Source organism: Solea senegalensis, linkage group LG3, assembly GCF_019176455.1.
Source record: "Solea senegalensis isolate Sse05_10M linkage group LG3, IFAPA_SoseM_1, whole genome shotgun sequence".
NCBI classification, from domain to species: Eukaryota; Metazoa; Chordata; class Actinopteri; order Pleuronectiformes; family Soleidae; genus Solea; species Solea senegalensis.
The window spans coordinates 2,640,673-2,666,840 of NC_058023.1; the positions used below are offsets into that span (position 1 = coordinate 2,640,673).

At 44.1% G+C, this 26,168-nt stretch overlaps 1 protein-coding gene across 2 annotated transcripts in view; it reads right to left on the reverse strand.

Moving 5' to 3' along the window:
- Positions 1 to 26,168, reverse strand: part of chrm2a (cholinergic receptor, muscarinic 2a) — a 62,612-nt gene that overhangs the window by 19,008 nt on the left and 17,436 nt on the right. Inside the window, exon 2 of one of the 2 annotated variants that reach the window (XM_044022755.1) lies at positions 20,989 to 21,108. The exons of the other annotated variant lie outside the window; for it this stretch is intronic. The gene's annotated coding sequence lies outside the window, so the exon portion shown is untranslated. The remainder of the gene's footprint in view (positions 1 to 20,988; positions 21,109 to 26,168) is intronic. 2 annotated transcript variants of the gene reach the window in all.

Sequence of the window (26,168 nt, forward strand, 5' to 3'; positions counted from 1 at the left end):
TGCACATCCATCACACTCTGGAGCTACATTAGTCTAATGCCCACCAGTGGTGGCTCATCAGTAGGGGGCACTAGAGTACCCTGAGCATCCCTGAAGATGGAGCACTGGCTTTCTATTGATTTTATTCAAAACATTTGAATACAATTGTAGATTCTGTTGCTCCTCTCAACACAAGACGCAGGAGTTTGCAGGGCTCCAAACACCATTTACAGTCTTTACAGTAAGTCACATGACACACTGAGAGTCGGAGGAGGCTGATGTTGTCGAGAGAAAAGCAACTAAAACAGCTGCACATCGAACATTTGCTGTTTCTAGCTTTTTAAAATGGGACTTTTTGCTGTTTTTATGTATTAAACAACACTGTCTGTCTGTCAGTGTCTGATCCCCACTTTTGTTTTATCCATTTAGATTTACCTTAAATTTAATTAATCACCATTTGCTCTCATGAACTGTCTGAAGAAGAGAAATAACGAGGGGCGAAGTTTCCTGACAGAAGCAGCCAATAATTGAGGCTGTAACTGAAAACTTTTTAATTAAGAAATGAAGGCAACAGCCTTGTAGAGCGGTGTGTGTGTGTGTGTGTGGGGGGGGAGAGATGGTTGCAAGGCAAATGGAGATCAAAGACCTCTAATAATGAGAGATGCTACAAAGGTGGTGACTTTTTGATTACACGACTCTTTATTTTTAACAAATGAGATTCAGCTTCTTCTTTTTTTCTAACCAGACGTTAGCGATCCAGAGGTTCTGGGTGTTTGAGTGTGACAGCGATGGTGATGAATTCTAAATGAATTCCAAATGAGTTCATCCCACAATTTCAGCACGGGACGGTGAGAGTGAAAGAGCGGAGCATCAGACGCCGCCGTTCATGTTTACACGATTTTAAAACACGCACTCTTTAAATCCCACTTCATTCACGGCCTCGCGATCTCAATGAACGTGCGTAATCTTCAGAGAGAGATCGAGGGCTTCAGACGGAACACGGCGACGCTGTCGGCTCTTTTGTTCAAATCTTATTTTCTTTCTTCACTTTAAGAGCGAGGGACACACACACACACACACACACACACACACGCTCAAAGACATGATGAAATGGGGGGAAATATGAAGTTTGCATTGTGGTACATTTGATGAAAATAGTTTAGCAATATATTTTCACAGCAGTGATTTTTTTATTGGTTTCATTGTTACGGTGAAAAGCTTTAAAATGAGTCTCGCAAATCATCGTTTTTCCATTCAGGTCATCTTCACTTGTGCAACAATGCGACACATCATCTTCTTTCAACATGTATTTCTTACTTTCTATAAAAGCCTATTTTTAGGCCGTAACCTTCACGGTTTCTATAGCCATGTTTCTATCCATTCATGAAGGAAATGTCAAACTGGAATATGGCATCTCCCCGGCACTCTGCGGGATCACAGACTCGAGGCCGACAATGCACAGAGCGATTTCACCCTAAACCTTTAAGTTTAACGGCTGGACATGGTCACCTGATGTCAGGTGTTTGCAGCTGAGCTAATCTAAACCGAACCATCTGTCACAAAAAGCAGAAAAACAAACAAACAAACAAACAAACACTCTTGCATGGTTTGGACGTCGTGTGAGCAAAGCCAGGAGGCTTTGTGCAGTCTGTGAGATATATTAACTCTGACCCCGCCCTCATCTCACAGCTGCAGACACTCACTCGTCAGGTCTCCATTAGCAGACACGAGCTGCAGATGCCAGAAAACAACTCAGTATTTCAAGTGCATCTCTGAGGCCACATTAAAGGATGTTTGCTTTATTTCACTCACAGTACAAAAATAAAAGTTCTTTATTAGAATATCTGCAGACATAATGAAATATTTACTCGCCACAGATGAAAGTGACACTTTGTAAGAGCTGAATCCCATTTGCAATCATTTAAAGACGGATGCGTTCCTAAGTGGCTAATTTAAGCACGGAAGAAGGGCAGGCTTAATGTCACAGACGATGCTCGGCTGTGAATGATTGTAGGGAAAAAGAACAAGTTTTTTTTAAATTATTCCGTGACCTTTGATGGAATTAAGATGAAAAGCTTCACAGCCCATTACTCACATGACTGCTGGCCGAAGCCATTAGTAGATGAAATTCAAAAAAACTCTGATAAACAGCCACAGACAGAATGACAGTTTGATTTATGATTTAGACAAATGTATATTGTACTTTTGTTCACATTTGAGCCGCAGACATTTCAACAGTGAAGGCTGAAAAGCAACAGATAGCTGTGGGACTGTGTCTTGGTCCTATTCATGTTATTAACTATGATGGATAACTACACTGAACTGTCAGAGGTGCAGACGACCAGAAAAATAAGAGGAGCGATAAGAACAAGAGCTATCCCGGTGATGTTAGCGCTGCTAGCATGCGGGGGATCGTTAATGACATCATACTTGAGAAAAACATCTTCTATAAGTCATTTTAGCGTTAATAAACGAGAGCAAACTGAACGATTTGCTAAGTAAATACATTTTTGCTAAGACTTGCAGCCCTTTAGCTTAGCTAGGCCTAGCTTAATAAAATCACGCAGGCACCCAGACTTCATTAGCTCTTAACAAATATCAGAAAGTTTGTCAATAAGTCGCTGCCATTTCCTACTTCTTCCTCTTCTTCTTCTTTGATTTATTGGTTTTGTTTGTAGTTGGAACTCGGACATGTACAACTTAGAAACTCGGAGCAAACCTCACCAACCCCCGACACAAGATTCCACTTTTAGCATTAATAGCACTGACATTTAACAGCAAATCAGTCGTAGACGCAGTGCTGTTTCATTTTTTACCGTAGACAACAATTGTGTACACAGAAAATACCATGTACATCTTTGTTATACGCTGGTATTACTAACAATGGCTAGCACTGGCTAGCACTGGCTAGCCCGACAAACAACATATGCAGTTCAAAATTACCCAATAAGACACATATAACATATGTTATTTTAAGTCTAAGAAAACCACAAACAATCTCTTTTGTATTTGTGGTGTATTTGTACACAAACATATGCATATCACATATCACATAACATCCACATATTAAATTTCTGCCTTTTAAATGTTACTCACTGACAAATCAGTCCATTTTGGGCTCATCTCTGTACAAACATGATGATTGGAGTGTATGCAGGCTTGTCATAGCAGTGTCATATTGTTGTGTATATGCAAATCTGTCATTTTATTCAAGTCCCTTTCCTCAATAACACAGATGAAGCACAGATGCAGGTAGATGAAGCAGATAAGCGTCAGAGCTCTGTAGGTAGGTCGCACCGTCTAATTGGATCCTCAAACGAGGAAGTGCCTGCAGCTGTGACTTGGTGGGTGTGGTTATATAAATGGAGTCTGCACGAGCGGAAGCTGCTGCTCCTTTTTCTTTGAACTGATGACTGTGTCAGAACCACACCACGGTTTCTCCAGCTACTATAGAAGTGAGAAGAGGTTGCAATAAGAGATGAGATCAGAGCTAATACCCAGTTTATCTGTCTTAAGCCACTGCTATCGGCAGCCAGTTTGTTTATTTTCTCTTCTCAAACCTGTGATGTTTGGAGCCTCTACAGAATGAGGGGAGTCTGCTAAAGAAGACATTTAATTTAAGGTGGATAATGGAGGTTTAACGGGCCTCGTGCAAAAACCCTCCTATGCTGTGTTTGATTGGTTTAATGCTTTTGATCTGTTTGTTTATTTCTTCCCTGTGTTTCTGTGAAATTTCCCCTGGTTCCCCCTGTGGATCAGTGCTGAATAATGTCGACTATATGCACACACACACACACACTCTCATAGTGGCCCTCCTGTCTCGGTGTCCATCAGTGCAATGTTTGATCCCAAAGGGAAAATATAGATTCCTGCTTCAGCCGGGATCATATCACATGTTTCACAACCTTATTTATTTGCTACTGTAAAAAATAGCAGGGAAACACAACAATAATACACTTCTTTTGATTATGCCATAATCATAAACGGCTCTATTCAGGGCGTTCACATGAACACGATGTCCTCCAAAGCAGGATTTGAATAATTAACTGTTTCTTCATGCTCGTCTCCGCTGAATTCAGAGCTAACTGACCTGATTGTTGTTTTTTATAACCACTTACAGTAGACGACTAAACTCGGCGTATATTGACTCATTAATGCTTTGGAAAGAAATGCTTTAGCAAAAGCTATGAAACCACACTGGGCCGACAACAGAACCTTGTGGAACGCCATAGATTCTATCGATGAATAATGATTACCAACAGTAACTGAAGAGCTTGTACAAAATGTTAAATGAAATAGAACAAGAGATGCACAGGGTGGAAATGACCAAAAAACATCTTTCTCGTTAATGTATTCTTGCTCCATGAACATCTATGGTACTCTTGCACATTTTAAGGACTTGAAGCCTTTAGGGATCTGGCTGTGTGTGTGTGTGTGTGTTGACTAGGCTACTTTTATCAGTCGACAGTTGGCTGTATAGTGCACTTGAAAATGGCTCTAATTTCAAGACCACTTCACAAACCTTTCATGGATGACTTTTTAGAATACATCAACGCGCACGCAGCCAGTCGGCTATTTTGGATAACACGAACAACAACAAAAACATCTCTATTAGCCTGTTCCCTCTCGTTGTCTATTCTCTGCCTCTCCAGCTCAGCTGTGTCCATCTCTTAATCAGATTAGAACATCAGGTTGTTGGCATTAATCAGAGTAATAAAGGGTCTCTGAGAGCATTTCTGTCCATTAGTGTCATTAGGCTGCAGCTGAAAGGAGGGCTTTGTAGAATCTGCTTGATCACTGTGGCTCAGAGGAGGTGTGCATTCAAACTCTCAGGTGCGACTATTGATCTGTTTACTCCCAAAAGAGCACACCGGGAGACAGCTGCCATATACGGGAGCAATTTCTGTTCTGTGTCTTTGTGTTGCCGTGCTGCTTTGTTTCATGTCCGACGGGCACATTTTAAAGCACCTCGGTGGGAGTTTTTCTGTTGCTATGTGGCCAACATTAGCTTAAACAAGAGTCATTGTTTGTGAAATACAAGCAGCTTTGATGTTACAGTGATAATTTACCAGGAAACCCAGTTCTGACTAAGCTAATTATTGGGATTGATTTAATCATAGTTATCACTTTCTGTGGCTGTCACTTAAAATGACCTGAAAATTCAAGGTATTAGCCACTATTTTCTTTAGTTTAAATGTCTTTGAGAAGGAATGTTGATTCTTTCTTCATAATTACAGAGAACTTTAATAAAAGTTGCTCATTGTTGAACAACTGAGTTCCTCCACTGTGTCAATGTGACGACATCATCAAACGACTCGTCCACTTGGACTTTATTAACAGATAATTCTAGTCTGTGCTTGTATTAACCATTTAAAGGTCCAATGTGTAACATTTAGGAGCATCTATTGTCAGGAATTTAATTGACAACTCACAGGAATTTGTTTTTGGAGCTTTTGAGGGAGTTTCGGTTCCGTGATTTGTGCTGAAAAAGGGAGGGGCTTGTTGAATGAAGGAGTCGTCCATCGGTTGCAATCTGCAGTTTCACCATTAGATGTCCCTAATTCTTACACTGGGCCGTGAAAAATTGTGTGCTATAATTTCACGATCAGGCCCGCGATGACGCGTCGCTTCTTCAGCCACATCTATTTCGGTGTCGTGTCGAGTGTTTCTTCTTTCAGTGACACGGAGCTGAGTGGTTTTAATCTCCAGGCCTCATGCTGTCATACTTTCACGGCACAGTGGGTTTGATAAACCGCTGCTAAGCACCGTGTGTGCTGAACAGAAGCACTGCTAGGCGTCCGTCCAGCTGGACGGCCAGAGCTAGACTCCAAGGGCTGGCATCAGTATGCTGCACTCAGCTACGCTGGCTTTTTGTGTCGAGGCAGGAGGGGCAGTGCAGTGCCTTTGCCAATTTGATTTATAGCCCTAGATTAGCAGCTGCATCGGGAGTTTGGACGCTGTCGTCCTTTTGTGCATATGGAGACATGCTCTTAACTTCCTTGCAGAATTTCAACTAAAAGGCCACTGTGTATGTAGAAGCTCCATTATGCATATAGAATCCCTCTGTGTCAATATGTAAATGGGAATTAACAACCATATGGTCTGTGGGCACTGGACAGTTAACTGCTCTCGGAAAGCGTCATAAAAGGCCCATTATCAGTGACCCCTGCAGTTCTAAACGTGGCAGCTTAGTGCGTGAAAGACTCAGAGGCCAGACTTCAGACACGGGTCGCTGCGCGCAGTCTTATCAGAGAACTCCTCAGCGTCGCCGTCTCACTTCAAACTCCACTCATGTAACTGCAGGACATCCACAGCACACACGTCGATTTCAAATGATCGTTTGAGAAATGAGACGTCATGGAATTCTGATTCATTTGCCTTGAGAGGACTTGAAAATACGTTTTCATATGTAAAACGTAGGAACTTAATCGTATAATTGGTACAATGAAGTGTTCCAGATGTCAGCAACTTCCTGCTCACTATAATACAATGAATGTTGGTCAATTCATCCGCACTCAGGGACAAAATTACCCTCAAACCACCTAATCTGTCTGTGGCAGAAACACAAACAGATTAATAACGTGTTGTGTGTTTCTGTCGGCTAATCCGTTGGCCCACATTTACAGTCGGTCTTAGAAAACATGAAATTAGGATAAAATGAGAGGAAGATGTTCAGATGCATGGGCTCAACACAAAAAACATCCCATTCTGGAAAACTGTTCTTCAGATGAATCACATTTTCAATCACAATTCTGGCAACTGAGAAAAAGACTGAGAGAACTGGCAACATATCAGAGTCTCACAAGATTCTCTCGTTCTTTGGAAAAGCTACGTGCGCCACACAAAATGCAAAGTTAGTGTTTATTCCGCATCATCTGTGTTTTCCCTGTCACGCACTGACCTTGAAGGAAGACTGTGCCGACACAGAGGACGGCGATGTTAACGATGACGATGATGAACACATTCAGATGCGCTCAGTGATTGCCATTGATATACAGAGTCGATGAGATTCATCATCTCGGAGAAAATGAATGGCTTTGAAATGGACGTTTGACCACTTTTACATTGTCCTCATTGAACTATTGATCAGAGGATTGTTAATCTGTGCCGGCGCTCAGATTGGCTGAGATGAATGACACTGTGAGGTAATTCATTTTTTTTCCATCATCATTTCAATGTGCAGGGAGGACAAACTCACACTTTCTCTCCCACACACACAGTAGGGACAAATAAATGCCTTTAAGGTGTTTAACCCTTTAACACCAAAGCCTCAAAATGTCTGTCTGGACTTTTTTTTGCTTATTTTAACCATGAAACCGTTTTATAGCTTTCGATATCTGGCAGTTATTAACAGTTCATTGCATGTTACAGTAGTGTGTCAACAATTTAAAAGTTTTATGTAGAAAAATGCTGTAGTTGCACATGAACACGAGATTTTAGAATTTTCATTGGTATCAAACATTTATTTTCCCAACTCGCTCCTCTCTGGTGACAAAGATGCTGATTTGACAGCTTCCTGCAACAGCGCGAGTGAAATGACCGCATTAACCCCACGTTAGCGTTGACGTGCAGCTTCTCAGCTTTCAGAAACCTTGGATTTTTTTTTCAATAGCACAAACCGTCACGTAATGACGGTGACGTAAAGTGTCGTCTGCGATACGCTCGTGTTGAAGGGTTAACCTCACCCTGAGATAAACCTAATTCAAACCCTCTAAAAGCCCTTCAAAGTTGTGAGGACAAGCCAAAGTGTCCTCCATAAAGATATACATACAATCACACACACACACAAGTTACTGTTGACTTGAAGCCAGGAGAAAAGTGTCAGGTTTTTCATGAGAAACAAGGCCCTGCTTATTTATTTACAAAGGAAAATGGAAAGAGCGGCGTCCCTGCTGTGTCCAGTCGGCTTGGATACAGAACCCTGACTGGCACAAGTGAGCACTGAAGCACTGATACAGACAATGTGTGAGAGCAAGATGTATCACCTCGCTGGAAAAAAGTAAAATGAATGTAAGAAAATGGCCAACACACTCGTGTGCTAGTGCACAGTGAGCACTGGCACTTGTCGGGTCAGTGGGCGTCAGGCGGCGGTGCAGGTAACTACAGGTTAACAAATGTGAAGTTTCCATGCCAAACACTTTGGTATGAAATGGATTTAAATATGAACGGTTTCCAAATCTACTTCAAAGTACCTCTTCCGTGCTTGAGGAAACAGCAGTCTGTTTTTAGTCGTAGCCAACGATCAGCGAAGCAGCTGTGTAAAAAAAAAAAGTATAGCACAGATCTTTTATTTTTTGCTAACAAGTTTGGCATCAGCTTCAAAGCCATGCTTTGAAAAGACGAGCCTGTGAAAACGCGCGCTAAGGGCTACAGATCAAACTGAACGGGAAACGACGCCCATGCAGTGAACAGGGTTTCTGTCATTTTTTACAAATGGATCACGACCTTTACACAAAGTGTCTGAATGTTTTCACTTTTAATCACGTGCATATCTGTACTACGTTCGTTCAGACTGGAAACGGCTGAGGGAGATGCTAATTTTCAACGGCGCGGTGCCTGAACAAAGACATCAAGCAGAATCGAGACAAAACAGATGCAAAACAAACTAAGACAGTCATCTAAAACAAGAACGGGCTATCGTGGGTGGTTGTTAACTCAACATAATATGCTACAAGACATTTTGAGGTTTAGATCTCTATTTGTACGAGATTCCAAGAAACTGCTCGATGAATCCTGATAGCTGTCATTGCTAAATCCAGCACAAGGAACTTGAAGGACCTGCCAATCACCAGTGATGATAAGGAGATGCTCATGATGAAGGCCAACCAACTTTATTATATAATATCATATATTATAAGTCAGTGTCACCAGTAAGTTCAGTAAATTTAGTCGCTAGATAACAAATGAGACATCCAAAGTGGATCCAGTCCAGCTAAGCTTCCTCGTAAGCCAATTCAGGTGAGGTCCTGGTCTGGGTCTGTTTGGGTGTAATTTTGCCAGATCTGCGTCCCAATGTGGTACCACTGCGGACCCTACAAGTTGGATCCAGCTCTGTCAGTGTGCTGTCTGGAGGACTGAGTAGTAGAATTGTCCTCCTGTACAAGGCCATCATTACTGATGGTGTCTGATCCACAAACACAAGACCGTTGGCTCTGAAGAGAAAATTAGGCGGTAAATTGTATTTCTGAGTGGATCTGGGCGTCGCTATTTACCACTCTGTGTTCAGCTCATAAAACATGTCACGAGAAAATGTGACATGGCCCTCAAACGCCCTCACGCCGGACCAAGGTGAACCAACGAGCACCAGCGCAACAGAGCCACAACTGGCTTCTCCTGAAAAAAGTTATTTGAGCAAATGTTCTGCAGCTACAATCCAGCAGTGGGATTACTTAATGCGATTAACAGAGCTGGTAATTCAAGCGTGGCCAATGTATCCCATAATTACAGAGAGAGAAGATGAAGGTGTGTGACAGAGATTAGAAAAGGTGAACACCGGCGAGCCGCGGCTCTGCAGCTCAAAAACACATTCGCTGTATTTTACAACCGCAGTGCTGCTTCATTAGCAGCCGCTCACTTTACACCACAGATCACGGTTTGTTCTGAAGCCACAGATCACGGTTTGTTCTGAAGCCTTAGATCACGGTTTGTTCTGAAATCACAGATCGCGGGTTCTGAAGCCACAGATCTTTGTTCTTGTTGCAAATCACAGATCACTGGATTTTGTTCTGAAGCCACAGATCACGGTTTGTTCTGAAATCACAGATCACGGTTTGTTCTGAAGCCACAGATCACGGTTTGTTCTGGAAATCACAGATCACGGTTTGTTCTGAAGCCACATCACGGTTTGTTCTGAAATCACAGATTACGGTTTGTTCTGAAGCCTTAGATCACGGTTTGTTCTGACGTGACGAATGAAAACAGATTACTGAGTACAGCCTTGACTTCCTTCACTGGGAGATTGTGTCCATTGCGGCACCGAGAATTCTGACCTGATTTTTCTGTGTATATGCAACATCTGTATATTTAGAGTTACGCTAGCAAAGGGAAACCCTTTTTAAGGCTATGAAAAACAAACTTTTGGGTTTTGTTGTTATTATACACTTAAACAAGCAAATTTTGTTGGTAGTATATTCAATTTTGGCAAAGAACCCCCTAAATATTAGACATTGGTACATTAATATTAGCTCTATTTTGGTCTCCTCCATCTCCTGATGTAAATGCAATGCTTTTTTTTTTGCCAAATTAGCCGTCACATGAACACATGAATATGCTTACCAATTTGATTTGACTTTCAGTTTGTGGAAAACATTGTTTACTATCAATAAAGTTGTGTCTCGCATCAAATAACTCGACGTAATTTACCGGTTCCCACTCGCGGACGCACATCCTAATGTACGTCTCTATTCATATTCATCACAGGCCACATACATGTTGACGTTTCATTTACTTGAATCCACCGGGAGTCGCCTCAAATCGATTCACACGTTCACCTGGAAGATACGGTTAATCTTCCTAACTGGCACACACCCTCGGGGTAAATGGACGTCGACATGAAAGCCTCCAGAGATAAATTTCAAGTAAATGTAATTTAAGGGGCACGAGCATGCAAATGAGACCAAGGGGGGATTTGTTTTATTCGTGTGGCGGGAAGAGTGTTCTCCTAATGAAACATGGAAATGTCTCCCAGGTGCCGCAGAGTTATTATGATTACGGGTAAATTTTGGACACATCTGTTTACGTCAGTGCTTTATAGTTTTGCATGAGAACTAAATCAGCGGTCCGCGCGCTCAGGCTGTCGCAGTCGTCATCCATCTAAAGTATTGATCGGGTTCCGTGAATACAATAAACAACCATGATTTAATTGACACGCGTGTCAGTCTTTACGAGGTAATTCTTTAGGTTAAGTATGTGTTTATTAAAAGCCTTTAAAAACATTTTTTTCTTTTACACGAGATTTTGTTCCTCGAGACCCGTGTTTTGCACGATGAATATTTTATACTAAGTCACGCTCACTTCTACGACTCCATTAGCTCATAAATAAACCATAGTTTAACCTACACACACACACACACACACACACACACACACATCCCCGAGGGCAAATTATTTCCGACACCTAAATGTTAAAGGAGCTGATGTTTCATGTGACACAAACAAAGTGATTAATCATTAACGTGGCACCTAAATGAGACATCATGTGTGTGTTTCTGCGTCTGGCATCTTTCATTGCTTTTGCTTTATTTGCATTTGTTTTACTCTCAGCTGTGACTGGATCTGACAGGTCTTGAGCGTCTCTACTCGTCCAGACACGACTAACGTTGTTATCTCGGTATAAACTCATTGTACTGTACGGTCAGTCCGTCTGCTCGTGATGCGTCATATTTAAGTGAAAACCACTTTATTCTTTTCTGGATTTGCCACTGGGTCTGTTGCCTCACAGAAAAGTCACATGATCAGAATCCAAAAACATGCAGAGATGAACCGGACACAACGAACGCTGACCGGTGTAGGAGAAGGTGACGTCTCTGTCTATACTGCAACGAGATGGTATAAGATCCTGAATGTGATTCAGACAAGGTCTTTAATGTCAAAATAGAAACCTTTCACTTTCCCTATTGCCTACACCGCAAGGAGAGAAACGAGCCTTATCTCAGAGGAAAGGGGATCATCCATCAGTGATTCCTCTCAGTTTATCAGCCGGCCCAAATCGAAACGCACAATGATGTCGGACATTAATCAAACGCTGACACCTCACATTCACGGACTGAGACGTGTACCCTTTTCTCACCATGGTCCCGTTGAGGCTCTCTGGCTTCAGATTCAAGCTTTTTTTCTGTGTGCCAACATTGAGCGGGACCATATCGAGTGAAGAAAGCCCCTTCATTACACTTTGATTCTCATAAATGTGATGCATAAATGCTCTTGGAGCAAAGAGCGCAGACAGCGCTGGTTCCATTTGCCGTGTGTTCCCACGCCAGGAATAATCCCGTCACCGGAAACGCACGAGGAGAAAGGAAAATGAGATCCTTGAGGCGGATTTTGTTGTCTCTTCATTTTTTTGACTCCCCGCCGACCGTTCATTTATTCTGTTTAGAAATTATTGTGCACTATTGATGTGCTGAATCGATAGCCTCGCAGGGGTTGAGGCCTGTCATAAATTGAACATCTTAGACACAGTGTGGCTGCCTGGAACTCTCCGCGGGGGCGTGTTCATGTCAAAACATCGATCTAACACAGAGATCCAAAGGTTTGCCCGATGTAGAGCCAAAATGCAAAAAAGAAGCCGGTCACTGATTAAAGTGTTTGATTCAGAATGAACTCCTGTGGTTAATTACCAAACCCCTGTCACAGGACTGGAATGTTTCCAAATATCTGCAGGGAGCCAGATGTGACCCAGGAAGTCATCCCTTTATTCCCCTCGTGAATGTGACAGACAAAAGGACGGGTTTTGCTTTTTAGTTCGACTTGAATCGCTCGTTTTTTTGCAGAGCTCAAACAGGGATTCTTCATATTCAGGTTTTTAATAAGCACGGAAATGTGAAATTCTTAAAACACAAAACAAAAAAACAAACTCTTTACACTCAGAACAGAGCTTCATACCAGAGGCTGCAGACCGTCTGTTTCAAGGTGGGACAGAGACTTTGTATAGTTCTGTCATTCTGAATGAGTCTGGCTGTTTTTCACACAAGACTCTGGAGACTTTACAGACAGTTGAGCGTTAAAATCCAAACACTCTCTGACAGAAACAAACTTACAGAATATCTTATTTCTGTTATTTACAGTGTACTGCATGTTAAAGTAGTGTATTTTTATAGGTTTATTCAGAAAAAAACACCAGATTTTGTGTGTTGAATTTGAAATGTGAACAGTATAAAACATATTTTAAAGTTTGTTTGTTTGAGTTTTTGTCTCAATGTGCAAAAACAGTGTACAGTGTCCAACTCTCTCCTCTCTGGTGACAGAGACGCTGATTCGCCGACTTCCTGCAACAGCACGAGTGAAATTACTGTTCAGAACTAATAGAATCTTCACAGGAAGAAGAAAGTAAGCGAACTGAGACCCGCGTTCTCACATGAGCTCTCACACCTGCCCAAACCAAGCGGACTCTCCGCGGACACAAACCCTCGTCCAAGACCAAACAGCTGTGGTGTGAAAAACACCCTGAGAACAACCACCGTGGCACTAAAGCCACCTTTTCTTCCCCAGTCTGAGTTCTTTTTCTTGTAATGTGGTGTTTAGATGTTCATTTGCATAGTTATCTTAAAAAGGGCAGCTAATAAAATGCAGTTTTATAACCCAAGCGTCCTTCAGTGACACAGTGTAGCGACACATCGGGGGTTATTATGGTCTACTGAAATGCAGCTCTGTCACATGAGGTGACCTCATTCATGAGAAATCCAGCTTCCTACAAGCGTCTCCACCACCATGGACTTATAAGTTCAACCTTGGTACATGAAGGACAAACTACTGAATGAAAACAGCTGTGGGGTGACGGGGACGCTGCAGAGACGATGTGCCGCAGCCGCCGCTTCTTCTTCTTTTTGCTTCTCCGACATTTCAATATGTGTCCGAGTCGTCCACTCGTCTTCATTCTCTCCGCCCGCTGCCGTTTTGACATTAAAAATCCCCCTTTTTCAAAAGCAATAACTTTGAAAGCTTCTGCACCAGCAGTGGAAAAGAATGTCGAGCGGCGCCGTCATTACAGGTGGCAAACTCGCTCTCTGTCGCACACAGCTGCCATCTTGAAGAGTGGGAAGTCATGCGGAAAATTGCATTCTTCATGTTACCCACACACTGGCTGGCTGCAGAAATGTATGCAAATTCTGACATCCCAGAATTTTTTTCTTCTTCTTCTTCTTTTTTTTTTGACATAGCAGAGTAAAAAAAAGAAAGAATGGTAAATGGCTGGTAATGGATCATTATGTACAGTATATAATGTGAATCCACTGAGAGGTACCGCATCTACCCCCGTGATAATAGCCGTGATGAACGGTAATGATGTGAGAAAAGCAGCCTTATCACGTCGTGCATGTTCCCACTGCTAATGCTCCGATGACCGGCCGCTGTTTACAACGTCCCCTAAGCCCCCGTGCAGATAAGCAGGACACACGGATCATTCAATAGCTCTTTGTCACACAACAATGGTGCTTTCCCTGCTCGCTTTACCACAAAACTACGCCCCGAAGACAAGAGACAGACTTGGACTGTAGTGTCTCTCGCCTATGTGCAGTTACATTAGCAGCTCTTATGGGCAAGACCACGTCGATAGATTGTCTACACTGTAAAACACGGCTGTCTCTCGAGATCAACATGAACTCTGTCCTCATTGTTCACTTGTCCTCATCGTTCACCTGTCCTCATCATTCACCTGTCCTCATCATTCATTCACTTGTCCTTATTTTTCATTCACCAGTCCTCATCATTCATTCACCTGTCCTCATCGCTTATTCACCTGTCCTCATCGCTCATTCACCTGTCCTTTCGCTCGTCACCTGTCCTCATCACCACCTGTCCTCATTCATTCACCTGTCCTCATCGTTATTCACCTGTCCTCATAATTTACCTGTCCTCATCATTCATTCACCTGTCCTCATACCTCACTTCACCTTTCTTCATAGTTCACCTGTCCTCATCGCTCATTCACCTGTCCTCATTCACCTGTCCTCATTGTTCACCTGTCCTCATTCACCTGTCCTCATAGTTCACCTGTCCTCATTATTCATTCACCTGTCCTCATAGTTCACCTGTCCTCATTATTCATTCACCTGTCCTCATCATTCATTCACCTGTCCTCATTATTCATTCACCTGTCCTCATAGTTCACCTGTCCTCATCATTCATTCACCTGTCCTCATCGCCATTCACCTGTCCTAGTTCACCTGTCCTCATTCACCTGTCCTCATCATTCATTCACCTGTCCTCATAGTTCACCTGTCCTCATAGTTCACCTGTCCTCATTCATTCACCTGTCCTCATCACCTGTCCTCATCATTCATTCACCTGTCCTCATGTTTATTCACCTGTCCTCATCCTTTATTCACCTGTCCTCATAATTTACCTGTCCTCATTGTTCACCTGTCCTCATCATTCATTCACCTGTCCCCCACTTTTTCAGATCACATATTGATATCAGTCATTTTGGATCTGTCAAACCTTGAAGCTGTGATCAACACAACATTGTGTGTCACAAATATTCGTCGACATAAACAACATGATTTTACATTTTTATCGGTCTGATATCCGATTTTGACGCGATCGTATCAGCTCATCCGAAACATAACAAACCTCGCGATCCTTGCATCAGAGTCTCGTTTACATCGCAGACTATCATTTACAAAACTAATGCGACAGCATCTTGCGTGGTCGCGTCTTCCGCGACGTCTTCGCGTAAATCTATATTCTGTGCTCAATTCCCACCGCAGATCCAGGCACCGTTAAGACATTAGTAATCAATCAGTGTTGGAGTGTGAATACGTTTATCGAGAACCCGTCGCCACGTGTGAACAGAACACGACGTGTGTGCCGCACATGAATGATCCAAGATGATGAATGGATGACTATATTGTGTTGTCACATGTTGATATCAAGTGCGTGTTTGGAGACGTCCACCTACTCCCAATCCCCCGCGGGATTAGTCAGGGGCGGAACTATAATCAATGAGCTAGCTTCAGTAATTACTGTTTTCTTTGGCTCATTATTCTCAGAGCGTTGATTAAGCAACGGCCCTCGTGTGAAGGATATGTGGCCTTACAGTAATTGGTGGTTGCCAGGACGCTGATCTCCTGTTTCTGTTGGGATGCATGTTGGGAGGAATGGAGGCCTCGGGAGTGAGCGTCGCCTCGGGCAGCTTCTTTCTTTTCTTTCTAATTGTCCAGCGAGTCAAAAAAAAAAAGCACAGCCGTCGTTTTCGTCCACGAGGGCAAACAACGTGCGGACGCCCCACAACAACAACAATAACAACAACAACAACAATGGCTTCACATGTTGACATTTACGAGCTAATTAAACCCGATGAAGGGACATGATTCACGTATGCTCATTACGCACAGGTGGTCACACACACACACACAGAAGCCACGCGGCATTTAGATCCTCCACAAACATTCAGCCCCGAGCGTCGCTAATCCCGTCCAGCTGGAGCGCTGGAATCCACGGGGTGATTAAAATACATCAGCTGAGCCGAGGGAGAAAAATGTGGGTAACAAATCAAAGAACTGTTCTTAATAGAATAGACATATATATAAACCACTCTGTCTCTGTCTCCCTGGACACAAGCTGAGCTCTGGTCTTCAGGGTGAAGAACGTGACGTCTCCATCAGACGTGTTTCAGTTTGTAGTTTGTCAAACGTTGAATTCAGTGTTCAAAGTGTCACACATTAAAACACACATTTAACACCGAGCGCATCACCGGCGACACGTTTGTGCTGTCAGAAAAAATCCCAACGGTTTCTGAAAGCTGAGAAGTTGCACATTTAGGCCAACGTGTGGTTATTACGGTAATTTCACTGCCGCGCATCAGCGCCGTTATTGTAAATGTGTTTTATACTGTTCACGTTTCAAATCTGGCATTTTTTTTCCTTCATTTTAAACGGTTAATACACTATTTTAACGTGGCAGTTAGTTGTAAATAACATTTTCTGGTCCTTTTATGGTTTAAATAAGTCCAAAAGGTCACGACACCCAATGCACAACTGGAAAGTTGACAAACACACAGAGAAAGAGAGAGATGTCCATCACCTCACCGTTCCTTTCCAAGTGTGGTGGGGGAACATATGCGGCCTTTAGTTTGACCATCGCCAGGGCGTCAATAATAATAATAAACGTAATAATAAACGTCCGAAGACAATCAAATAATTCCATTTGCTTTGCTGTAAATTGTGATTTTTTTTTCCTGCAAATAAAAGTAGCAGCGACACTTTCAAATGCAGTTATGAGCCTCTCAAAGACACAACAGACCCCACCCTGCGTCGCGTTCTGACACTCGAGTAAAGAAAATGATCCAATAAAGCATTTCCCCAGTTTATTGTTTCTCTTGTTCGTCTCGCCTGTTTTGATTAGACGCTGTGAAACAAGTCGTAAAGCTGCAGCTTTGGTAAAGAGAAGAAGAAGAAGTGGGAAACATGTCTTTGCAGGTGCTTCAGCGTCTTTGTTTTTTTTCCAGTTGGTGCTCGTCGTCGTCGTCGTTAAGTGTGTTAATCACTTGCAACTGGCGTCCCCTCTCTTATTTTCATGGGTAATTGACGATGCAGCACATAGAATCAGAGACCTGCGGGCGACGCACGGGAAAAGGAACAGTGGCGTTGAAGGAGCTGGGATCACTGAAGCGTGTCTAATATTCTTTCTCCCCTCCCCTCACCCTCTATTCAATTACAGTATCTTGTTGTTTACTCATTAATTTAGTGTTTTCCCTTCCTCCACGAGCCACACTCGTCTGCACCATGTATATTTTTCTTCCTCGTTCTCGCAGCGAGTGCACCCACATCTGGATTTTGCCGTGCAATTTCCTGGAAGATTATTCTGCTGGATTATTCTGTGTTTTTTAAGCAGTGTTTTTTTTCACACAGACTCCAAATGCTTTGGACCAGAACTGCTCTGTATCAGAAAGCCCACAGCGCTGACATTACAACACACAGAGTCACAACAACAGCAGAGTCAAAAATCCAGACGACTTGTTGCCGCGAGAACTGAGACAAACCACAAACCCGCGTTTGTTTGAGTTTGATGTTTCTCAGTTTGTGAATATGAAACACGACGTCTGACGAGGAAGACGAGCCGTTCCCCCGGCGACGCCCCCTGATGTGAGCGCTGCTTTCGCTTTCTTCTTCTTCTTCTTCGCTCTGAACGAGGTCACATTCCCGTGACCTCGGGCCGTTATTACCCTGTAATCATGTGTCGCTCTGCATGGCTACATTTGTTATTTCTTGTTGACAGACTAATGTTAGAAAAAAGCCATTTTACCTGATGGATGATCATAAGAGGAGGGAGAGGCTGCATCAGCTTCTTGCCTCACCGGTGAATTATGCACAACAGAACCTCGCGGACGCCTGAACTGGCCGCACACAGGAGCCCAAATAATATTTACACGGCAGAACGTCAGAGCGCGGCACGAGGTCTATTTATTACCAAAGTATTTTACTCGCCCTCTTAAATCACACAGCCTGTCCAGTCCTTACGTTACCAGAAAGAAAATTGTTGACTTATTTTTAAGCGGCTGATTCACGGGCGTCAGGTCGCTCAAGAATCAATGGTCACTGCTCCTCTGGTGTCGGCGACGGGGATAACGTGTCAGAGTGGCCCTCCTCAATCTTGTCACTTTAAGTGCAATCAATGAGGCCCCTCCCCCCCAAACCCCCGCCCGCCACACGAGGCTGAACATTTCAGTCAATATCCAACTGGAGGCTGAAACCACGAGCTCGGCCAGAATAATAAAAGACAACGACACAACATTTAATCCCTGTGTCGGTTCAACAAAAACAAAACCACGTCCACGCTCAGCTTGGACTCGGTTCATGTCACGCGATCCGATCACAGCCCGCTGCGTCAACTCAAATCCCTACTTACGCTGCGGTAACATGAAATGGGATCAGTGGGTTCACAGTGAGACGGCAGTGGGGTCAGAGGTCATGAGCTGAGAGAGGAAGACAGAGTGGGTTCCTTCACACCTGTCGCTCAGAGACGGACGTTAACGTCAGGTATTTTCCTCCCGCAGCCTCGTTCATCACCGCGTCACTCCTTCACGTATGGCCTCGGGGGCCGGAGCACGTCTGAATTAGTCCACCAACAAAAACTCAACCAGCCCAGAGAGAGTGAGAGAGAGAGAGAGGGAGGTTTGATGCTCAGCCCTGGAAACCATCGCATTAATTGCCCCGAGGATTATGAGACACAGACCTCCGCTCCCTCATGCATATTTGACACTTGAAGCAGCAGCAGCAGCAGCATTATCAGCAGCAGCAGCAGCAGCAGCAGCAGCAGCACTCAGGCCCCTGGTGCAGCTAATGGATGATGTTTGGCGCGGCGTTGCATATGCATTAGGCACCAAGTTATGTGTGTGTGTGAGTGTTGACTCTGTTATCTTAACCAGCCAGTGTGAACGCAGTGCTGGGTGGTCGGGAAGCCGGTTTCTAATTGCCGCATCTGCTCCCGCTACTATCGCCCCCGTTGCCCCGTTGCCCCCTCCGTTAAATCTGTGGCACGGATTTTGGCCGGCGTGACACCAAAGTGACCCGGGAGAGTGAGTGTGACGCACACACACACACATATACACTCACTTAGAAACACGGCACATCTGCACAACATCACCTCAAAGGGCTGGAATTCCGTGTGAGATACGGCTCTGGACAGCGTCACATGACGAGGAGGGAGAGCACTTGACAGCGCTGTCAGTGTGTGTGTGTGTGTGTGTGTGTGTGTGTTGAGAGTGTTAACACACATTCCCAGAGTGAAAAGTGAGCTTGTTGATATCGAGTGTTCATCTTTACAGAGCGGCGTCCGCGGCGTCCAGAAACATGTGATGTGTTTTAAAGAGGCGGCGGTTTGTGAGAGTTTTTGCTGTGTCACTGTTTAAAAGTGGCTGCAGGAGCAAAACGGATGAAATAAGAGGTCAAGAAAGAAGTTTGCTGTCTGACGCAGGGACGGAAGATAGAACAGATGATTTTAAGTCATTTAACAAAAAGCTAACCTAATAAAATGTACATCTGCTTCAGTCTACGGTAACTTCAGAACATTTATTTGCTCCTCTTTCCCGTCACATCAGTGATTTAGATTGTGATCTGCTGCTGTGTCTGAAATCCTTTATTCAGATGAATCTGATGAGCTGCCAGTGGACCCCGAGTGTCCCCGGGAGACTCAGCAGTTCACAATCTTCACTTTCCATTAAGAACCAAATTCTTTAGAATCATATTTAGCCCTCGGAGCACGGCTCCGTCGCGGTTTCCGGCTAATTTTGAAACGGCAAACTGGAAAAAAACAGTTTGGGAACCTGGAGTTACACCCTCCCACTTTGGTTCCTCTTAAACTGGTGTGAACGCGACTCCAGGATGGAACTGGAACCAGAACCAGAAGTGTGTCTGCCTGAAAGCACCAAGCAAGTGTGAGCTGAAGACGCTCAAGAGCAAAGGTGCAGTCGCTAAAAGACGATCTGTCACAGTTTAAATCTGCATTCATAGATTTTCTGGGGCTTTTTGGACGGCGGGGGATAATCGGTTAACGTGGCATTGACACTTTAGCACTTTGCAAACGGTTACTTGTTATTTACACGTCCAAGCAACACGAGCCTTCATTTGAGCTTCTGTTTACAGCCCCTCAGACTCCCGGGGGGGAATTATCATGCTTTTAGCTGCTGTTAGGACAAACGTGTCACTGTGTGCCAGTATGACTTACTTACCTGTGAATGATTAGTATTTTCTTGATATCATTTTCCTCCACCAAGCACCAGCACCACCCTGGCCCTGAAGCCTCCTGAAGGACCGACACAGCTCGAGGTCTCAGCGTGACTTTAGTGCATTTACTTCACGGTCAAGAGCTTTTTTTGTGTCTGCGCTCGTAAATCCACCAGAAAAAACTCATGAGAACAACCTTCGATTTTGTGTGTGTTCAGAAAATCACCTGTGTGCATAACGAACACACTATTTCACACCATGTGATGAATACATTAATAATTATTAATGCCGCCTGCCAAGCGCGGCGAGGCGTTCCTGCGTCAGAGGAGGCGGGCGGTATGTAAATAAATTCCGATCTGCCGACATTTTTTGGAGACAAATTGAAACTCATTACGAGCAATAACCCGCGGCGCGGCCAATAATCTATCAAGTCAGACGGCGCCGCGCTCAAATAGCTCGTGAAGAAATGTAAATGTGGAATCTATATGTCGGCGTGACGCCTCGTACTTCAACAGAGGGATTTGGAGGTGAGAAATCAGAGATGAGCACGTTTGACTCGGCGTCCTGATTAAAACGCTCAGTGGAGAGAGGGGGAGAGAGGGGGAGGGAGGGGGGAAGAGTGGGTACTTACAGCAGGTGCTAAGCAGTCCGTTGGGCTTTCTCACACTTGGATGACATATTCGGAGAGTGTGTTCAATGTGGCACCGATGGGAATGTTAAGCTCCGGCCTCATGGTTGATCGCCATGGCCACTGTTCAAAGAGGGCGGGAGGATCCAAATGAGTAAAAGACACAGGAGGTAAAGTGCTACGCTAATGCATCTCGACGGGTGCAACATGGATACACATGTAAATAATAAACTCCACATTCTAGTTTTGTTAGAATGTCATTTAAAAGCTGTTTCTACATCTCAACGTGCAGCAAACGTCCGGTCACACTGTGTCACTCCGGCGCGTGAGAATGAACTTTTCATTCAAGGAAAAACAAGAAAACTCAACACAGGGTGAACGAAACAAGAGGTTAAAACTTGAACATGAACTAAAAATGCAAATAACAAGGGAGTTAGCAGTGTAGCTTGGTCCTAGCACATGAAGTGCTTTGTATACAAAGAGGAGGAGGAGCTTAAAGTCTCATTCGCTCTCTCGTCCTGATGCTGGTTAATAACCCAGCAGCAGCGTTAGGGTTTCTTTGAGAGGGCAGAAGTGACATCTAATGGTGGGACTGCAGATTGCACCCCTGCTCACGCCTCCTTTTCCATGATGTCGTGTTTCCACCGAGTTGGGAAGCAACCGTTCTATTTCTCTGTAACCTTCCAGAGTAAATGGTACGGTCCGGGTGGAGCTAGACCCACGACAGACCGAGGACTGGGCTACAGGCGAGCATGACTCCCTTGACCGAGGGCTTTACTGCCGTACTGTAGCATGAAGGAAACACGGACAGTCACATTCTGCTGCAGGGCTCTTAGTACATAGAACAGGTTTAAAGCTTTTAAACAGATGTACAAACAGACTTATGGCTAGTATATTACATTTCTACAAGGCAACATGCTCTTTTGAAAAAGGCCATTGCCTCGTTTGCCTCTCTGACTCAAGTCCGGAATCCAACGCGTATGAAACTAAAAACACAAGGAAAGCGGCGACACTGAGAGGTTACACTTTTATATCTCTCAGCTGAGTGATCGCTGCGTGTGTGTGTGTGTTCGGTGTGTGTGTGTGTGTGTGTGTGTGTGTGTGTGCAGAGTCAGCATCTTCACTGCCAAAATGAAGACCACGCTGACATGGAGTGAAAGGTTCTGCACACCAGTGGAAAACTGGCTTTATTCAAAAGTAAAAGTTAGACTTTGTACAGTTCAGTGATTGACTGCTTGTATCTCTGCTGTGGTTTAATATTTGATAGAAACATATCGAGTCTTGGTCTTCTTATCGAGCCCTCGACAGTGAAACACAGTCCAACGTCAGGTTTGAGTTCCGTGCGTCAGAAACTTTGGCAACTATTGATCTATGTAAAACTACTTTTCACACATATCACCGCGAGGATGTTTCCATTATCCAGTCCAGTCAATTTAAGCGACATCGGACGATACAGATTCTGTCCTGACTGACGTGTTGAAGGTGAAATCTTCCTAACAATGTATTTCCTGCCCGCCTGGGATTTGGGTTCCAGTCCTCCCCTCATAAATGATACAGTCCTCAGTCCCTGGAGACCTGTAACCCCACCCATAATGTACACCTCTGGCACGACAATCAAAGAAAACGATGGCGGCTCTGCCTCCAATGTAAATGAACGTTGGTTTAAGTTCCTAATAAGTGGGTAACACGTGACCTGTGAGACCATTATCCCACCGAGCTGCAGCGCGCTCGCTCATCACGACCCCGCGTTTAAATGCAAATGCTGCTCTCGAGCACCGTGTGGAAACCAGAGCGGCTCAGAAATATCTTTGCACGCAGTTTTAAAAGCAACTTTAGCACCGGCGGCGCAAGAGCTAAACAATGTGGCACCTGTGTCTGAAGTGCGAGTGGGAAAGTGGCTCGAGAAGCTGGAGAAGTTGTGGGAAAACCCTCCAGGCGCCAGTGTTTACTACACTTAGCTCTCTGGAGAGATGTAGTGCAAAGATAAAGACGCTGTTATGACTCATCACAGATCAGAGGAGCAGTGACAGGACGCAGCCGTCCGTCTGGAGGACGTGAAGGTCATCGCGCTAACACGAGAGCAGAGCGCAGGGTTTATGGCGAAATCTCGTCGTGTAGAAAAACGATCTGAAGTCTCCTCACAATCCTGTCACATTACATCAGTGGTTCTCAATCTTTTTCTGTTGGGGCCCCCCTTTGGAGGTAGACATTTCCCAGGGGGCCCCGCGACTCTCGCGAAATTGTAACAATGTGTCAAGTATAACATTTATTTTTTCTTATTCTTTCAATAATCTGTTGTGCAAATAACATATTTGCTTTAGTGACACAAATAACATCAATATTGCTTTGTGAGAAAGTTATTTTCAAATAAAAGTATGAAAAGTGCAATTATAACTTTAATAGTGTCATTTTTTTTGTTTGAACAATACAAATGCTGTCCCCTGCCAATGTTTTGAGACACAAGACACATTTTCTCCTCTTTTTTTGTTTTTTGTGGTTGTGAATCATTGTTCCGTTCAGCTGACGTTTGCTTGTTGTTAGTTTCCGAAACATTGCACAGTTTTATTTTTGCCTCCATCAGAAACTTCTCTATAATCCAGATCTTGTCTCCAGTGTAGATTTTGTGGTGGTACGTCACTTAAATGAGTCCGGGTCACAGCGAGACCAAAAGTTCCGCCTGCTAGACTTTAGTTCGACTTTAGCGCTCGGTTCCTTCAAGCGGATCCGAGAATCCTGCAGAAATGTGCTGTGACGCTCCCTCGACATAAAGACGAGACACGATGCTCTGTGAACGCCTGCGTGCAAATGTCTTGTCTTGTCTTTATCCACACTCCATCACCTTAATCTCAGGAGAATGACCTGAGTTATTAGAAAACATCTGTGTGAAGTTTGTACCAATGAGCTAATTATCAGCACGAAAGTGTTTCTCGCTCTTTTTATTTTAACATTCAGGAGGATACATCGGCCAAAATTGAATACATTGTGCACAATTGCGTTTTAAATGAGTGTATAATCACTTTAAAATAAACAGTGCACGGTTTCCACAGTCCTGGAATAATCCAGTTACTCGTTTCTGCAGCAGCTTAAACAGATAAAACCAACCAGAGATTTTTAAAATGGAAGCTTGGGACACAAATGAAGGACAGGGTACTTTCCTTCACGGTGGTTTCCTGCACTAAATCTCACGCACTGGAACTTTACAGACGTCACAATTCATGGAACGGATCTCCCCAAACCAAGGTCATTTATTCCAGATTAACGAGTCTGTTAATTGACTGTAATTTATCAACAGCGTTCAATGATTGATTGATTTTCATGTTGAGTTTTATGGCGTTTTTTATGGCTTGACTCGACTCTGGTCTGGGTTTCCTGGATCGTACCTGGTACCTGCTGGTTTTTATTTAGTGGCAAAAATGTGACGTCAACAGACTGCTGGACACTGAGCGTGTGGTCATTGTTCCTCCAGGCCTCTAGGAGGCACAGTTCCTCCATTTGGCAACAGAGCGTTGTAAAGAGTCAGTGATGTAACAGGAAGTGTTTCTTGTCTCCATGTTGACAGGAGAACGTCGGCGAGCTTCACGCTCCATCCTGAGCCAACACGAGTAAGTTTAAACATCTCGTGAGACTCTTTGTGACGTGGTGAGGAAATGTAACCTCGTCCAGATTGATCGTCAAAGAAGAAGAAGAACCAAAGAGAAGGTTTTCTTTAACAACTACGTCCAAAATGTTTTTATTTGCTTATCTTAGTCAGAAAATGCCATTTACAATTTACTGCATGATTTAAAATGAAGAAAACCAAAAAGGTTTATTTAGAAAAACAAAAGTTGGACATAGACAAAGATGAAATTCTGGAGAAGCAGAAGAGCCGCTTCACAGACGGCGACTTGAAACCACTGGTGTCACATTTTCACTCGGCACGGCTGTTTTATGTCTGATGACTTCTGCAGAGACGCCGTCGGAGAGCGTCAACAACACAGTTAATACAACGCACTGTTTTCTTTCCAGACGCTAACGTGTCAGGACTTTGGAAGGAGGCAGAAGCTGCTTCTCCACGTCAGGACCTGGTCTGCACTGACTCTGAGACCACGCGTGTGTCTGGGTGAAAAAGCCTTGATTATGTAAGTGTCTGAGCGGCTGCTTATTATGCAGAACAATGCATCAAACTGCCACTGACTCTGCTTCTCTGTGAGAACGTCTGGGACTTCAATGAACTCGTGTACGCGGTGGACGAGCGACCATGTTCCCCGTCAGTCACGTGCATTTAAATCCAAACATACAAATGAAGGAAGTCTGTAAATGTTTATTTGATCAATCTGAATCTCAACTCATTCAAATTCAATCACATGAAATAGAACACAACAGGTTTGTTTGCTCTATTTTTATTTAACTCTTTTTATGATCCCACGTGGCCCAAAAGGCAGTACCGTCACAGTCCACCAGGGGGCCACAGCCCACACTTTGGGAATCGCTCAGCCCGATTTATCCAGAAATCTGCAGAACTATTCTTTTAACTGCCCAGGGTAAGACTTTGGAAGGCGGGGTCACAGCCTGGAGAGGTCGCCCGTCCATCAGAGGACGACAGAGAGACAAACACGCGTCCACCACAGTGTCCGATTTACCTCGTCCTAAATCTGCACCAACCACGCGGCCCACACGGGAAGTCATGCGTCGTTCTTTGTCTTCTTTGTGGCTGATGTTTCTGCGGCAGTGTATTTTCCCTCGCCGCCCTCGCCGTGCTCACCGCGCTCGCCGCCCAAACACAGTGAGTGATTAGTATCCGTTTAACCTCGGGGCAGAATGCTGATGTTACTAGAGTTTACTCAGATGTTTGCTCTCCTGCAGTCGTGTGCCTCTGCGCCACGTCCCGGCACTGCCCCACTCCGAGCTGACAGGGGCTAATTAGGGAGTCAGCAAAGGTTATTCTGCCCCAGAACTCGGGGGGTTTTGCCTCTTTTACGACGCTCTGCCGTTGCGGTTTTGTTCAAAGTGACAAGTGTCATGTTGATTCATTAACAAGTCATCACCACTGCTCAGTCTATCATCTCTGAGAAGCTGGACTCAGATTGTGGAACTCTGAGAACTCTGAGGCCGCCGGATCCTGACCGGAGGATTCTCATCGTCAAATAAAAGCCACGGACGTAACTGAGAAAAAAGTCTCTGCATGTTCTCCGGCCACTGTCCAA